General features: G+C 53.0%; 1 long non-coding RNA gene across 1 annotated transcript; it reads left to right on the top strand.

The window, feature by feature from the left end:
- The first annotated feature begins 517 nt into the window (after positions 1–517).
- Positions 518–9430, top strand: LOC144893676 (uncharacterized). The gene is made up of 2 exons (XR_013624618.1): positions 518–1040; positions 7275–9430. It is a non-coding gene; the product is annotated as an uncharacterized LOC144893676 (long non-coding RNA).
- The last annotated feature ends 8269 nt before the right edge of the window (positions 9431–17699 follow it).

The raw sequence follows: 17699 nt of genomic DNA, 5'->3' as shown, positions 1-17699 counted from the left end.
AGCTATGTTATAAAATGCTGTTCTATAATGTTATTTCATGAGTTAATAAAATGTATTCGAACCTTAGGTAGGCTGCTTGAATCGTAGACATAAATCCTTTGATAAATTGCCAAAAACATTAACTGTTTTGTTTAATGACAGTGACGCCTGAGTTACAATGAGGTTTTTGCTTCGCTTTCATTTAAAATGAGGAAAGGCTCGCTTCAGTCGTGTTGGACAAATTGTATACGTGTGCACTTTCGAGGCTAGATAAGGCCGGTCGTAAAATCCCTATCATGATTCTCAGACGGCGCCTCGAGCCGCGGGCAGGAGAACGCTCACATGCGCGTGATTTTGCGTAACACTAGCAGAATGTTTAGGTTGCAGACATAAAACCTATCGTGAACCATATATATTTTGTATTAATCACAGCGACGCTTGACTCTGTATAAACATGCTCTGAATTACTCATTTTGAACAAACCCATATACTTTATGGGTTTGTCGAAGCCAAGAATGCACCCTCCCTTTAATGAGTTATATTTTCTGCCTCGTCGGAGTTTTGAAATCACATCTGGTCCGAATGATAAGGTGCGTGCTGCACTCCCCCGAATGACAGAGCGGATAACGGTGGGGGCTAGGAATGACGGGGAGGGACTCTCGCCAGTCGCTTTGTTCTCTCGGAGATTTTCTGATAATCGTATTCATATATAAATGAATGAGAATCAATGTGTTTTCAGGAAGGCTTGACTTGGCATGTTCTTGCTGTAGCTTGCTGTAGATGTCTGTCTCCTCCGGATCCGTATAAAGTGTTATTTTAATAAAGGTCTCGTCATTCTCAAGCCTGTTGGTGGAACTCTACTTCGATCAGAAAAGGTGGTTTCTGACATTTGGTGCCGTGACTCGGATTGCAGCAGACAGAGGACAGAGAGAGCGGACCCCGAGCGACAGAAGGAAGGCTGTCCGAACGCCGGGACGCCGGCACGTCGTACCTTCCTTCCTGGAGCGGGTTCAGCCCGTTCCTTTCTGCCTTCTGCTCTGCCTGCTCTCCGAACAGAAATTGTAAGTAGAGGCTCATTTCAGGCCACAGAATGACGTGTCTTTGTTGAAATCACCTGGATATCATTTAAGAGTAACGTTACAATATTTGCGCTGGATAAACATTAAGAGTAAAGCTAAGGATAGATTTAGCGCTGGATATTATTTAAGAGTAACGTTACAATATTTGCGCTGGATATTATTTAAGGGTAACGTAATAATTAACAAGGACGAGGGGGAAAGTGAGGTCGGACAGCCGTAAAGGTTGAGTAGGCCGAGAACTTTCCAGGAAGGATCAGCCCAGAGCAACAAGATGGGAAACAAGCTAACGAAAGAAGGGGAACCCCTCAAGGGAACCCCGGCATCTTTCATGTTTAAGAGGCATCATTTTGCCGCGGTAAGACCAATAAAGGACTGGGCTGTGCTAACTAAAGATTTAAGTCATCCCTGGCCAGAGGAGGGATCGTTTGCACTTGACAAATTGGAAGTGTTGTACGGAGCTTTGGATAAGCTAGAAAAGGAAAAGAAACACTTCCCACCCGATTATTGGAAGGTGTTTGGGTGGTGGGAAAAGGAAGGAATAAAGCGATTGGCGGCCACAAGACAGGCTAGCCTGGCAGGGGAAGTACTGAAGCTTCAGGACCAAAAGAAGCAAGCAGACAAGGTTCAGGACAAACCAATTAGGGAGGTAGTTAAGCAAGCAAATCAGCGGCTAATGCCGCTCGTCCAAAATCCGGACCAAGACCCCGCGGTAGGGGAGGCAGCTGCCATGCCCCTACCCCCTCAAGCCCTGAGCCCTGTCCCCGGGCCACAGGCGCCACCTCCCCCACCCCCGCCCCTGTTTCCCCAGGGGTTAGACCCCCAGAAAACTAGACCAGCCGCCCCTCAGGTTCACCTTAGCCCGGGCAATCCATTTAGAAGACAAGAAGCTAGTGGGGCGGACAGCGGGTTCGCGGCCCCAGAGGGGCTAGGAGAACTGTACCCCTCATTGGAAGGGTTCACGGAATCAGAGAACCCACAGCCTACAATCGGGATGTGTCCCTTAAAAACCATAGGACTGAACAGGGGGGCACCCATTAACGTCAGGATACCCTGGAGAGAATCAGATTTGGCGTCTATGCAGGAGCGGGTGAGAACCCTGCTGGCTGAACATCCCGGTCAGATACCGGAATTTATGCGTATGTGGATACAAAATACAGGTGCAGATTGGCGGGACGTCTGCCACATGGGGAAGGCTGTATTGCCCGCGCGGGTGTGGGACCAGGCCAAAGTACACGCACGCTGGCCAAATGTAGCACCGCCCCCGGCCGCAACCGCGGCCCAGACCCTCGCCGATTGGGAGGCCCTGGTCGACCTATTGTTGGCCGGGGTATACACCGCACTGATGCCAGCCGCAGGGCCAGATTGGAATAAAATATACGGCCTAAAACAGAAGCATGGCGAAGCAGCCATCGATTGGAGAGAGAGGGTAGAAAGAGCAGTGTTAAAGTGGGGAGGACTGGGCCAGGTGCGGGCACAAGATCTCCCTCACGCTGTAGTGAACAACTTTTTGGTAGAAGGGATGAGACCGGCAGTTAGGAAGCGCATCCAAACGGCTATGATAGGATGGAGAAACACCCCAACCGACCAACTAGTTGAAGCGGCCGAACAATGTGGCGACGGAGACGATAAGAAGGTCGATGTTAAGGACGACATGTTGCAAATGCTGGTCCAGGAAAAACGGGCCCAACTCAACCAAAAAGAGAAGGGGAATCGAGGCCAAGGACGGGCCCAGAATCGGAACACTAGGATAGAGCCCAACGAAGAGTGGGGCCGCGATAACGAAAACGACGACGACGTCGACGATAACGACAGGGGACGAGTCGACATGCGGACACAAGGACCCCCTCCCCAGAATTGGAACACACAAGGACCCCCTCCCCAAAACTGGAACATGCAGGGGCCCCCTCCACAGCCGCAGAGCTGGGCCATGCAAGCACCCCCTCCACAGACCTGGGCAGTACAAATGCCCCCTCCCCAGAACGGGTATCCACAGGGACCCCCTTCCCAAATCGATGGGCCTCCCCCAAGTTATTGGGCCCCAAGCGGAGCGAACGGGAATGGGCCGCCACAATGGGACCAACGGAACCAACAGCCTGCGAGGCGTCCGACGCAACAGGGTCAGCGCAATAGCAACAGGTACCCCGCATCCACCGCTCCACAGGGGGCGTGCTTCCGTTGCGGACGGACGGGACATTGGAAACGCGATTGCCGGGGGCCCCGCCAGGGGTACCCGCCACAGAGAAATCAAGTAGCCTATTGACAGGAAGCCGGCGGGCCGCCCGTAGAATGTCCCCTCTTGACTATGACACCAACCGAGGAGCCGACCTTGACACTAGACGTAGATGGGCAACAGGTAGACTTTCTCGTCGATACGGGCGCTACTCGCAGTACTATTAACGAGGGGCAGCTACCATCCTTGCGCCCCACAGATAGGGATGTCCAGATAGTGGGAGTTTCAGGCTTGCCCCAAGCGCTCCCTATTTCAGAAGAGGTAAGAGTGGTGTGCGGCCCACTAGAGGCTAGACACGCTTTTTTGATGACTACCACCGCCCCGACTAACTTGTTGGGACGGGATCTACTTTGCCGTTTAGGCTGCCAAATTTCATGTACGGAGCAGGGAGTTTTTGTAGACGTCGCGGAATCCAAACGCGATCTGTTAATGACGGCATTGTCTCGGCCCGGCCCCACCGCCTACTGGTGGAGCCTGGAAAAGAGGGCTTTGGCCACTTGGATACATGTCCTAGACACAGTGTGCTCCCGGAACGACGGGTTGCGAGATTGGCTGCGCGTACATCAAATTACAACAGACATAAAGGACAACCCTCCCCATTGCACGGCTTACTACGATGCTAGGGGCGATGATGACGAGTACCGAGAAAGGATAAAGGGGTCAATAGGTAAGAATTCGGACCTATCGTTGTCAAATATATGGGTTGGACGGGAGGGAATAGGCGTCAAGGTAACCCTAACTGCGGAGCAGCGGGCGTTGTCTCAGTATCCCGCAGGGGTGGACGCCCATGTTACCCTCACCACCGCCAAAGGGTGGCCGGCGGAAAGTGTAGGATGGATGATGGGGCGCTTGCGAGAAATTCCGTGCAGCGCCATTTATGAAGTGGACCACTGGACAGTGACAGTGCTCGACAAAAACGAGGGGTATGTAATCACCCATGATGAGCAGAGTATAGAAGGAAAATTTGAAGAGACAGACCTGCCCCCAAAGGGCACCCACGTTGTACGAACGGTGCCTCAGGGCCCGGGCGAGTCCGATGGCCTTTTAGAGGAGGTCCCGGCCGATTTGTGGTCCCAACACGACAACGACGTGGGGCGAATTCGCGACGCCAAACCTCTGGTAATACCGATCCAACCAGGAATGCCCCTCCCAAACGTGAGACAATATAAATTGCGGCACGAGGCCGATGCGGGCATAGAGCCAGTGATTCAATCTTTGGTGAAACAGAAAATAATTGTGGAAACTAACAGCCAATGCAACACACCGATTTTGCCCGTGAAGAAACCAATGCAGGATAAATGGAGGTTCGTGCAGGATTTGAGGGAAGTGAACAAAGTCATACAAGGCATACACCCAGTGGTACCAAATGCGGAAGGCCTTATGACATCTATCCCACCGGACGCAACACATTTTACCGTCATTGACCTATGCTCTGCCTTTTTCTCCGTACCTATCGCACCTGAGTCACAATACTTGTTCGCCTTCACCTTTAGGGGGCGCCAGTTCACCTGGACGGTGTTACCCCAAGGGTTCTCCGACAGCCCCACCCTGTTCTCCCGAGCGCTGCACCGCGATTTGGCAGACGTGGAACTAAAAGGGGGATCGGTGTTGTTACAATACATTGACGACTTGTTGATTTGTTCCCCTTCCAAGGAAGCCTGCGAAGGGGACTCCATGGCCCTGCTAAGAGCCTTGGCGGCCAAGGGCCACAAGGTGGGACGGAGAAAGCTCCAATTTGTACGGAAGGTAGTAACCTATTTGGGTCATGCCATTTCACACGGGAAGCGAGAACTGCATGCTGGACGAGTGACCGCTATCATGGAATCGCCACGGCCAAGTACGCAACGACAGATGTTGCGCTTCCTAGGTATGACGGGTTACTGCCGCTCTTGGATAATTGACTACGCACTACTTGCTAAACCGCTGTACGAAGCCACCAGAATAGGAGAACCAAACTACTTGGTTTGGACGGACGAATTGATGCGCTGTTTCGAGGGGCTGAAAAAGGCATTGGTAACGGCACCGACTTTAGGACTCCCCGATTATGCGAAACCATTCACCCTTTACACTCATGCAATAAGGGGTTTTGCTCAGTCCGTTTTGACACAGACTCATGGAGATAAGGAACGACCGGTAGCCTACTTTAGTAAAAAGCTGGAACCGGTCGAGCAAGGGTTTCCGGTGTGCCTGCAAGCCGTGGCAGCGGCTAGGTACGCAGTGGAAAGGACAGCGGACATTGTGATGGGGCACCCGGTAACGCTACAGGTACCACACTGCGTCACTTCACTGTTACTACAGCGGACAACACAACACTTATCGACCACTAGATTAATGCAATACGAAACAGCACTGATTACGGCCGCCAACGTCACCATTAAACGTTGCACTACACTCAACCCGGCCTCACTGATGCCCACCCCAGAGGAGGGCGAACCCCATGTATGTGTTGATGTAGTACAGCAAGTCTCTACGGTACGTCCGGACTTGAAGGACGTTCCCCTCGATAACCCCGATCGTGTGTACTACGTCGACGGATCAGCTAAACGCGGATGGGACGGCTTTTTGCTATCCGGATACGCGGTGTGTTCAGATAATGAGACGATAGAAAGCGGGCGCCTTCCGCCCACATTTTCCGCCCAGCAGGCGGAGCTGTGCGCCTTGACTAGAGCATGCAGCTTGGCGGCGGACCTTGCCGTCAACATTTATACAGATTCAGCATACGCGCACGGGGTAGTTCACGACAAAGGGGCAATTTGGAAGATGCGAGGCTTTCTCACATCTGCGGGTTCGGTCATAAAAAACGGCGAACTGGTTGAAGGGCTACTCCGAAGCATCTTGCTCCCCCGCGCTATCGCGGTGATCAAATGTCGCGGCCACCAAAGGACAGACTCTGACGTCGCCCGAGGCAACACCAGAGCGGACGTAGCGGCAGGAAAAGCGGCCAACCAACAAATAGGACGGAACATGCCGATGGTAACGCGAGCAAAAGGGGCACACACGCAAACTGCCAACGTACCGACCTCAGGACTAACCCCTTCCTCGAAAAATGAGTGCACCATCACCATCGCCTCACCGACTAATGAGGACGTTATAAAACTTCAAAACGCAGCAACAGCAGCCGAACATGATGACTGGGTAAAACGAGGGGCCACACGCCCCGGACCAAATGCGATGTGGACCCTTCACGGAAAACCAATAGCACCCAAGGAACTACTGCCTTGGCTGGCACGTATGGGACATCAAAATGGCCATGTGTGCCAGAGGGGGGTGATAGAACAGATAAACTATACCTGGGCGGCACCGGGACTGTCGCGAATTGCATCTGAGGTGTGCCGGTCATGCGCGATTTGCCAACAACACAACAGGGGGGCACCACCTAGGCACCCACATAACGCGGGCCATCTTCGACCAATCGGGCCCTTCTGTCACGTCCAGTTCGATTTCATTAACATGGAACCAAGTATGTCGTTCCGATATGTCCTGGTAATCGTGGACATGTTCACAAAATGGGTCGAGGCCTATCCATGCGTTAAGTCAGACGCCCCGACAGTAGCCAAGCGCCTCGTGCGGGATTTCATGTGCAGATTCGGCATCCCTCAGAAAATTTCGTCAGACAAAGGGGGCCATTTCACGGGAGAGGTGATTAAGGGCATCCTAAAGGCACTGGGCGTGAAACAATCTTTCCATTGCGCTTATCACCCACAATCAGCGGGACTTGTGGAACGCACCAATGGGACGCTGAAACTTAAGGTAGCCAAGATCTGTGCAGACACAGGTTTGAAGTGGCCGGAAGCACTCCCGCTGGCGTTAATGAGTATTCGTTCCACCCCGGGCCACACCACTGGCCTTTCCCCCCACGAGATATTAATGGGACGACCTATGAGTTTGCCCGTTTCGGCCCCGATGGACATGTCCAAATTTGACTTGCCTGTGATGGATGACATGCTTTTAAAGTTTTGCAGAGGATTGTCCAATGTGGCACGCAGCATTCACGCCCGGGTACGAGAGGCGTTGCCTGAACCAACAAACCACGCCATCCACGACTTCCAGACCGGCGATTACGTGCTCGTAAAACACTTCACCCGCAAGAACGCCTTGGAACCAAGGTGGACGGGACCAGTCCAGGTGTTGCTGACTACACCAACGGCCGTCTTTTGCGAGGGCAAGACCTCGTGGATCCACGCCACGCACTGTAAGTTGGCCATACAAGCACCAGACACTACACCACAGCAACCACAGTAAGGATGGGCCTAATCATAGGTACGATACTATTGGTAGCGACAGCAGCTAGGGGAAACTCCGATTCCAATAGATGCGAAAACGAAACCCGACACCTCACCGTAACATGGGGACAAAGAGTATCACTACCATGTTTCGAACAGAAAGCCCTGCACACAAATTGGGTGAACATAAATTGGCTAGCACTGTCGGCAGGGCCTGGACGCGTTGGCATGGTACTACAAAAGCAACGAGAGTTCCGGGAAGACGGGCAAGCTAGAATTAAGACCTTGGCCCAACCAGGATACCAATGGGGAACCCCTGATTTTAAGCTACAAACACGCACACGCCTAGGGAAAGACATGACCATGCAGGTCCGGTGCAGCGTCTGGACCCCTGGCGCGGCCAGGGGCGAAACTAAATACACACCATGCATCGAATACATACTCACGCCACACCCCCAGAATAAGGCCCCAAAGAAGGGGGAAAACACATATTGGAAAGTGGCCAGGGAGGTGGCAACAATTCAAAATAGGACACACTGCTGGTCGTGCATGCACTTTCCCCAAGCAGGCACCACAGGAATACACATGATAGTGCTACCTCTGTCCCTCAATGACCTCTGCTCACAACCTATCGATTCCCCATGTTTAGTCACCACGCTGGAAAGAGAAGGGGTTGACAACGGCAAGAGTTGCAATCGACAATTTAATTATCGCCCGTCAATGATTGCCCATGTGGCCGAGAGGCCTGCCCCCGTCTGGGTCAAACCACAGAAAGGGACGGTCTGCCTCCAGGGTTCCGGCCACTTGCGTATGGGAGAATCAGAATGCGCCTACACTCTCCCCGGGAAGCTGGGACAAGGGAGCTCGGGGATTACACTACGAATAGTACTGCAAGATAAACACAACCACAACATAACGGCTATAACATTCTCTAGGGGGGTTAGTAGGATTAATGGGGTGGTAAGGGGAACCCAGTGCTTATCCACCCACCTGGTCCCACCCCATGGGACAATGTTTATATGCGGCGACAAGGCTTACCCCTATTTACCAAATAATTGGGGGGGCACATGTTATCTGGGTTCAGTCCTTCCTGACGTTGAGATACTGGATGAGCTAGACCCAAAGTCCTTGGACAGGCGTTATAAGAGGTCAGTCATGAACGAAGATGGAACCACTAAACTACACGGGAGCCTATGGGAAAAGGTGTTTGGTTTCTTCTTCCCAGGAGCGGGCACAGTCATGGATAGTTTCCGGATAGATAAATTGGCTTTGGCCCTAGAAAAGGTGGCAAACGACACCGCTACGGCTCATGACATACTATTGGATACGGTGATTCACATGCGTACAATGGTGATGCAGAATCGGGTGGCTTTGGACATGCTCTTGGCAGAGAAAGGAGGGGTATGCGGAATAATAGAGGGAAAATGTTGCACTTACATACCCGATCCATCTGAAGGAGTGTCAGCCGCAATAGTGAGACTAAGGGAAACTAGCCACGCCCTGACGATCGATCGGATCGCGCGCGAAAATTCTTATACATTTAGCTGGCTCACTGACTGGTTCCAGGGATGGACGGGCACCATAGTGAAGTGGTTATTGACCGCACTGGCTGTGATAATCGGGGTAGTAATTTGGGGGGCACTAATGAAATCTCTAGTCCTCCTCTGTATGAGAAAGTATTTTACAGGATGGAAATTGAAGAAGCCGCCGACAACGACTATGGTTCTGACCACAGAGGCCGTCGACCTGAACGGGTCCTTCAACAAGGCAGACGTGACCGGCGCTCCAGAAAATTGCATTGAATTTTGTAATGACTGTGATACTTGTGTTGATCCCATGTGGGAACTGGCTGCTGCCTGTAACGGTGTCTGTGATGACTGTGATACTTGTGCTATAAACCCCTTGCGTGTACTGGCTAACGCCTCTTATGTATTACAAGCTGACAGCTGCACGCCCCCTTCTGACCCAACTATGGATCTGATTGCGACGCTGGGTCTGGCGGTTGAGGGACCCGACGCGGATGTCCTAGACCCGCAAGCCGACCAGGCGCCCATGGGAGACTTTGACATAAAGGAAGTCCCTCTCTTTTCTTCAAATGTTTCGGATCTCTTTGATCCACATGTTGCGGATCTCTTTGCTTCAAGTGATTCGGATTCGGATTTTTACGCTCTGTACCCTGACCAGGAAATTGAGACACAAGATACTGACGACATTCTGTATTCCCCAGAACAGCAACACGTGAGGGACCTCATGGGCATGACCGTTGATTAACTTCGAAGATCTGCAAGGACTGCGTCTGCAAAGGGTGGGGGGAGCCAGTTCCGCAGGGGAAGTGATGCACCCTCTGGCGGAGCAGAACCTCATCTGGACCAGACGTCTTCGTTGTGGATCCGAAACGTTAATGAACTTTCATGTTTTGAGCCCTCAGGCTCCAAGCACGCACCACACGACACGTTCCCCAAATGCACGGGCGAGGCGCTATGGGCGCACGGTATGCCCTTGGGAGATACCCGCATTACACGATGGTCTTTCAATAAAGCCCGATGTGGCACGTTGTCTCTTGAGATACTTTGTCTCGACGAGACAAGAGGAAGGAATGTCAGGTCTCAGATTTGTTACTGCTTAATGCTCAATTATAAATGCCGGTTGACTGACGTATTACCACGTAAGCTATGTTATAAAATGCTGTTCTATAATGTTATTTCATGAGTTAATAAAATGTATTCGAACCTTAGGTAGGCTGCTTGAATCGTAGACATAAATCCTTTGATAAATTGCCAAAAACATTAACTGTTTTGTTTAATGACAGTGACGCCTGAGTTACAATGAGGTTTTTGCTTCGCTTTCATTTAAAATGAGGAAAGGCTCGCTTCAGTCGTGTTGGACAAATTGTATACGTGTGCACTTTCGAGGCTAGATAAGGCCGGTCGTAAAATCCCTATCATGATTCTCAGACGGCGCCTCGAGCCGCGGGCAGGAGAACGCTCACATGCGCGTGATTTTGCGTAACACTAGCAGAATGTTTAGGTTGCAGACATAAAACCTATCGTGAACCATATATATTTTGTATTAATCACAGCGACGCTTGACTCTGTATAAACATGCTCTGAATTACTCATTTTGAACAAACCCATATACTTTATGGGTTTGTCGAAGCCAAGAATGCACCCTCCCTTTAATGAGTTATATTTTCTGCCTCGTCGGAGTTTTGAAATCACATCTGGTCCGAATGATAAGGTGCGTGCTGCACTCCCCCGAATGACAGAGCGGATAACGGTGGGGGCTAGGAATGACGGGGAGGGACTCTCGCCAGTCGCTTTGTTCTCTCGGAGATTTTCTGATAATCGTATTCATATATAAATGAATGAGAATCAATGTGTTTTCAGGAAGGCTTGACTTGGCATGTTCTTGCTGTAGCTTGCTGTAGATGTCTGTCTCCTCCGGATCCGTATAAAGTGTTATTTTAATAAAGGTCTCGTCATTCTCAAGCCTGTTGGTGGAACTCTACTTCGATCAGAAAAGGTGGTTTCTGACATATATACCCACTCGTTACCGTCCGTCTGGCCGCACGTTAGCCTTAGGGCCCCCCTGCGGTCACCTTGCGGGCACCTTGAGGCTGCCTTGACAATTCTATGGCCGCCGCAGGGTCGCCCTAAGGTCACCGTGCGACATCAAATCAAAGACCGTACGGCACCCCCACGTTTTCGGTCTCCACAATTTCTAAATACCCCGTACGGCTACCCGAAAAATAAAAACATATGTGACTGCTACATTGTGTGACCGTGGAAATACTGCGGCCGCCCTATAATTGCTAGTGGCCATAGATTTTTTAGACCCTACGGCCGCCGAGCCAAATGTGACTGAAGCATTACTCTGCCTTCTTTCCTTCACATCCGTTCGTCCTTGTCTTTTCCCCATTGAATACCTGTGGCACGATTTGGCCAACGAATAAGAATCGGGTCTAGTTTTTGTTAATGGTTCGAGCCGCGGCTGCTAATCCGCTCGGCAAATAACATCTTGTCCGCGGTCTCGAACGAGGTTGCTCACCTGCCTCTTTGGAGGGAGCTGGGCAGCTTCAGGACTCACGTCGGTCAGTCGCAGACAAGGGGATTAATCCCCCCTTGGTAAGGGGAAAAGGGGCCGACGGTGAGATCCGCAACAATTGGTGTCAGGAGCTAGATTCGGACCTGAAGTGCGCTTAGCACACTCAAAATTACGAGTGGCCAAAATTTTATTAAAACACCACTAAATTTTAAAATCGTGCCATGGATAAATCAAGGCGATCGGGTGCCGGTGGGGGAGATAGAAGGGGTAGAAGCGACCCAGGACCCCAGGGAAATGTATATGGGGGAGAGAGAGGAGGAGAGCAAGGAGGATGTGGGTACGGGGGGTATCAGGCACACGAGATGGCGGCGCCTCGCATGAGGTGGGAGGCGCACAAAATGGCGCCCTCGCGCACGAGGTTGCAGTGGCACCAAATGTCGCCGCGCCTGTGACCGCAGCAGCGCCGCCAATGGACTGGGGCCTATTTATGGAACAAATAAGGGCCCTTGTGGTTAAGTCGGGTGAAGAAATGGAAGACAGAAGGAGGGCTGACAGTGAGAAAATGGAAAGCAGAATGATCAGAGGAATGAGGGACGAAGCGAGGGGTACCAGAAACCAAATTAAAGAAATTAGTGAGGGGCTGGTGAGGGACAAAGCCCGGTATGAAGCAAGGCGTAGTACTGAAAAAATAGAGGGGGACAAATTAAGGGCAGAAATGAGGGCCGATGGAGAGCAAATGGGAAATGATTGGAAAACCAAATTCGGGGGATTGAGTAAGGAGGTGGAAAAGATGGATGCAATGCCAATGAGGGAAGAAGTAAGGGCCAACACCAATAACTTAGTAAGCAAATTGGAGGGACTCGGAAGCAAATTGGAGGGACTCGGAAGCAAATTGGAGGGATTCGGAAGCAGGTTAGGGGACAAACTGGGGGGCATAATTGGCCAAGCCAAATAAATTAATGAGGGGTTGGCGAGGGGGCAAGCCGCATATGAGGTGAGGGAAGCCGAGAGGGAGGTTGACCGCAGGTTGAGTGGGAGGGGCACACGGGTGCACGACGAGGTAACGCGACTCGAGAAGCGCTGGTTGAGCGAGGCGGAGAAAAGCGCGGGTAAAATGACGGGTATAGAGATCGCGACCCGGGGTATGGGCCAGCCAGCGACCGCTGAAGTAGAGGGAATTTTTATAAAGCCAGCGGTCGTCAAAGAAAAAGCAGTAGTGGGAATCGAAATTGGAGAGACCGGGGGCTTAGAAAAGCACTCGCGGCAGGGAGAGATGGATAATGTGCAAAGTCCGTGCTCACACCTTGATGCCGTGCTTAATCCTTATAAAGATTTGCAGGTGTCGGAGCGAGGAGGAAGAAGAATCCCCCAGGTGAGAAGGGCTGTGTATGGTGCTAAGAGGTTTTGCAGGAAGATGTTTGGCACAAAAGGATTTTTCGTGCGCTTGGGATCGCGAAAGCACCCGGGCGTTCGTGGAAGGTCCTTTGTGTGCTGTGTTAAAGCGAATGGCACGCGTGTGAGGAAAAAGTGTGTGTCAAAGAGTGAGCGTGTTATAAAGTGTGGGGGTAAAACCGAGTGCAAGCGGGAATGCACGTCGGAGTGTACGGAGTGTGACACAGAGAGTGGGAGCGATACGGAGTGTACGTGCGAGGGTGAGAGTAACCCGGAGAGTGAGTTGGCGGAGGAGCGGGTGTGAGGATGCACGCTTGGGATGGACGGGGAGAGTGTGCGAGAAAGCACACCTGAGTTGGTTGTGGCGCGGGTGTGGGTGGATGCGAGAGTGCACGCCCATGGTGAGTGTTACGGAGGACCTAACGGAGGAGAGGTGTGGAACGAAGTGTGCGAATGACGAGTGTGCGCGAGAGGTGTGGTGTGTAACAGGGAGTGCGGTGGTGGAATGGACGGAGTGTGTGGAATGTACGAGTGGCGTTGGAACGCCGGGTTTGGCGAGTGTAAAAAGGGTCGCGTATGCGTGTGAGCATGCGAGTAAGGCATCGACGTTAAACGGGGCAGCGTTTAGGGCGACGGATAGCCAATGCGAGCACTTGGGGCACGGTGCGCTTTGTTGGATGCGAGGCCCGGCGCGGGTCGGTGCTGCGTCGCTTCTCTACGAAGCGTCGTTGCCGATTCGGGCCTGGCCCCGCCCCGCACGGTCGAGTCCGGGCTTTGCCGGGCAAAGCAACCGGTCCGGTTCGAGGGCAGGTAAGAGGGATCGGAATGGTGCCCCTTTGCGGGGACGGGGTTCCGACCGGGCGAGATCGAGCCATTGGGCCGGAGACCGAAAGGATCCGCGCCGAGATGGTGCGTGGAATCTCGGCCCGACCAAACCACCTCCCCTAAACCGAATGCCAGACGGATTCAACCTGCAGGCGACCAAACCACCCGAATTCATTGCTCGGCTTTGCGAAGCCGAGTTTTAATGATGTAACGACGCACCGAGGCTCAGATATAGTGGACTGTGATGACGATAGTGTTTTGGATTCGAAATTTTGGGAATAGTGAATAGGATTGGCAGAAGTGATTGGCAAAATTTGATGATGGGCAAGTGATTGGCAGAATGATTGGCAAATTTTGATTTGCAGGAAATTGGATGGTCCAAATTGATAGTAGAAGATGCCCGATGTGGTGGGATGGCAACTCTGCCATCCCTCACAAAAAATGGGGCACATGAGCTATAGTTTTATGGGGTTTATGGCAGTGTAAGCTCGCCGAGGGAGGGTTAGGATAAAATGATAGGGATCTAGAGAAGATGACCATAGGTAACTGTAGATTTAAGTAGCGACATTGGACAGGTAGTTGGGGACATAGAGAGGTTAGAATGGATGATAATGACGAGGGGGCGCAATAATGTAAGGGGCGACTGGGAAGCGCGAGTTTCAGAAGGGAGTAGTCAGCTTAGATGATGCCGTGTGTTTGTGGTTTATGGGATGAGGAATTGGTATGGAAGTTTTTGCGGGTGAGCATGTTGAGCAAATGAGGCAATGCTCGTGGATGGTGCCGTGTGTGTGTGTTGAAAGTGTACTCAGCAGCGTATTGTGAGAAGTGTGAGAAGTGTGAGATGAGTGACATTGTGTTGAGTGAATGAGCTTGCATGGGGTGCAAGGGAAGAACAGGTGTGTGGATTGGTTGGTGGGTGTGTCCGTGGTGCAGCCGGTGGGTGTGTCCGTGGTGCAGCCGGTGGGTGTGTCCGTGGTGCAGCCGGTGGGTGTGTCCGTGGTGCAGCCGGTGGGTGTGTCCGTGGTGCAGCCGGTGGGTGTGTCCGTGGTGCCGCCGGTGGGTGTGTCCGTGGTGCAGCCGGTGGGTGTGTCCGTGGTGCAGCCGGTGGGTGTGTCCGTGGTGCCGCCGGTGGGTGTGTCCGTTGTGCCGCCGGTGGGTGTGTCCGTGGTGCAGCCGGTGGGTGTGTCCGTGGTGCAGCCGGTGGGTGTGTCCGTGGTGCAGCCGGTGGGTGTGTCCGTGGTGCAGCCGGTGGGTGTGTCCGTGGTGCAGCCGGTGGGTGTGTCCGTGGTGCGTGTGTCCATGGTGCAGCCGGTGGGTGTGTCCGTGGTGCAGCCGGTGGGTGTGTCCGTGGTGCAGCCGGTGGGTGTGTCCGTGGTGCAGCCGGTGGGTGTGTCCGTGGTGCAGCCGGTGGGTGTGTCCGTGGTGCAGCCGGTGGGTGTGTCCGTGGTGCAGCCGGTGGGTGTGTCCGTGGTGCAGCCGGTGGGTGTGTCCGTGGTGCAGCCGGTGGGTGTGTCCGTGGTGCAGCCGGTGGGTGTGTCCGTGGTGCAGCCGGTGGGTGTGTCCGTGGTGCAGCCGGTGGGTGTGTCCGTGGTGCAGCCGGTGGGTGTGTCCGTGGTGCAGCCGGTGGGTGTGTCCGTGGTGCAGCCGGTGGGTGTGTCCGTGGTGCAGCCGGTGGGTGTGTCCGTGGTGCAGCCGGTGGGTGTGTCCGTGGTGCAGCCGGTGGGTGTGTCCGTGGTGCAGCCGGTGGGTGTGTCCGTGGTGCAGCCGGTGGGTGTGTCCGTGGTGCAGCCGGTGGGTGTGTCCGTGGTGCAGCCGGTGGGTGTGTCCGTGGTGCAGCCGGTGGGTGTGTCCGTGGTGCAGCCGGTGGGTGTGTCCGTGGTGCAGCCGGTGGGTGTGTCCATGGTGCAGCCGGTGGGTGTGTCCGTGGTGCAGCCGGTGGGTGTGTCCATGGTGCAGCCGGTGGGTGTGTCCATGGTGCAGCCGGTGGGTGTGTCCATGGTGCAGCCGGTGGGTGTGTCCATGGTGCAGCCGGTGGGTGTGTCCGTGGTGCAGCCCGTGGGTGCGTCCGTGGTGCAGCCGATGGGTGCCTCTTGCGCTTGGTGAAATGAGGAATTGCAGGGCAATGCTCGGGAAGGATGTGTGTATGAGCGTGGGAGAATCTGGGTGCCTGAGGCAATGGTTTGGAGAGTTAGCAGTGTATTGTGAAAAGTGTGAGGTGATTGTGAGTTGTATTGAGCGTGGAAGTGTATGGAGCAGTGCATGAGGAACAATTGTGGTTGTGCATTGTATTGAATGATTGGAGAAGCCTGGGAGGAAGGAGGGTGCAGGAGGCACCAGGTGTGATTGCACAGGTGTGCAAGTGAACAGGTGTATGGAGCAGTGTATGAGTGAGTGATGGTGCTTGGGCGTTGTATTGAGCTAATGGTCCTGGAGGAAGGAGGGTGCAGGAAGCACCAGGTGTGATGGCACAGGTGTGCAAATACAGGTGTATGGAAAATGGTTGTGTGGAATACATGGAGTATGGAATATATGGAGTATGGAATGGATGGTGTGGAGCGAGTATGGTGAAAACTGTGGAGTGGAGTGGATGGTGCGAAGGTGTGTATGGGGAGGATGGACCCCATCACGAATGTTGAGCAAATGAGGCAATGCTCGTGGATGGTGCCATGTGTGTGTGTTGAAAGTGTACTCAGCAGCGTATTGTGAGAAGTGTGAGAAGTGTGAGATGAGTGACATTGTGTTGAGTGAATGAGCTTGCATGGGGTGCAAGGGAAGAACAGGTGTGTGGAATGGTTGGTGGGTGTGTCCGTGGTGCAGCCGGTGGGTGTGTCTGTGGTGCAGAGTGAGTATGGTGAAAACTGTGGAGTGGAGTGGATGGTGCGAAGGTGTGTATGGGGAGGATGGACCCCATCACGAATACCCGGGGAGGGTAGTTTCAGAGTTAGGTAGAGGGAGGAGGTAAATTGTGGTTGGATATTGGCATCTGTGGTGCGTGTGGAAGAATGGTGTTTGGATGGGTGCATTAGTGTCGTGGAAATGGCTGGGCGTGTGGCCTGTTAGTGTGTGTAGTTAAATGGGCACTCCGCCACTGTTAGGATGTCGGCCAGGTGAGGCCGCAGATGGGCTCTGGGAGCCGTTAGAGTTGTGGATGGGGCCCGAGGATCCGGAGGACGGACCCGGGTAGCCCAGTGCCAGAGGGGGCACCGAGGGGGGTAAGTGTCAGAGAGGGCCTTCCCCAGTTTGATAGGTTAGGGTAAGGAGCAGGTAAGCTCAGAGGCAACTGCAGTGGTGGAGGTGTGCAGGTGGGTAGACCTGCTGGGAGAGCCACACGACCCAGTCCTGAAATTGTGCAAAGGCACAGGGAGTTGAATCGGGGGAGTGAGACCCCAAATTGATGGAAGCACCAAAGTTTGGTCAATGGGAATTTGGTTCTTAAAACCGCATAGAGTGTAAGATGGCCAATGGATTGGCAGGGAAAGACCCCGGGTAGTGTAAAGTGTGTTAATGTCATTTAGGAAGTAGTTAGATTTGAAATCTCCTCGCACCATCTACATCCACTCACCTGAGGTGACGTAACTCCACGCCATGCCATGGTTTGTTGTTTTTATTATTTTTGTGCAAATGTTTGGATTGTGAGACGCATCATGACGTGGGTGTGACATTGTGCTGATGTTCCATCTCTCCCTCCTTATGAGGATTGATGATGAATTGGTGATGGCAAATTTAGACAATGGGATTGTGACGAATTTGGTATAGGGGAAATATGGGGAAGACGTGACATTAGTGACGAATTGGTAAGGGTGTAGATTTTTGTAAATATGGGGTAAGGGCAAGGGTAGAGTAGGTAACAGGGGGGGGTGACGTACGGTAGGGACGAGCTTTTCTCCGCTCAGTCTCCAGACGCATCTCACTCTGCATTGCCTTCGT

The sequence above is a fragment of the Myxine glutinosa genome, chromosome 9 (genome assembly GCF_964187855.1).
Source record: "Myxine glutinosa chromosome 9, kmMyxGlut1.1, whole genome shotgun sequence".
NCBI lineage: Eukaryota > Metazoa > Chordata > Myxini > Myxiniformes > Myxinidae > Myxine > Myxine glutinosa.
The sequence above is the reverse complement of the archived record's forward strand: the minus strand, read 5'-3'. Positions and strand labels throughout refer to the sequence as shown.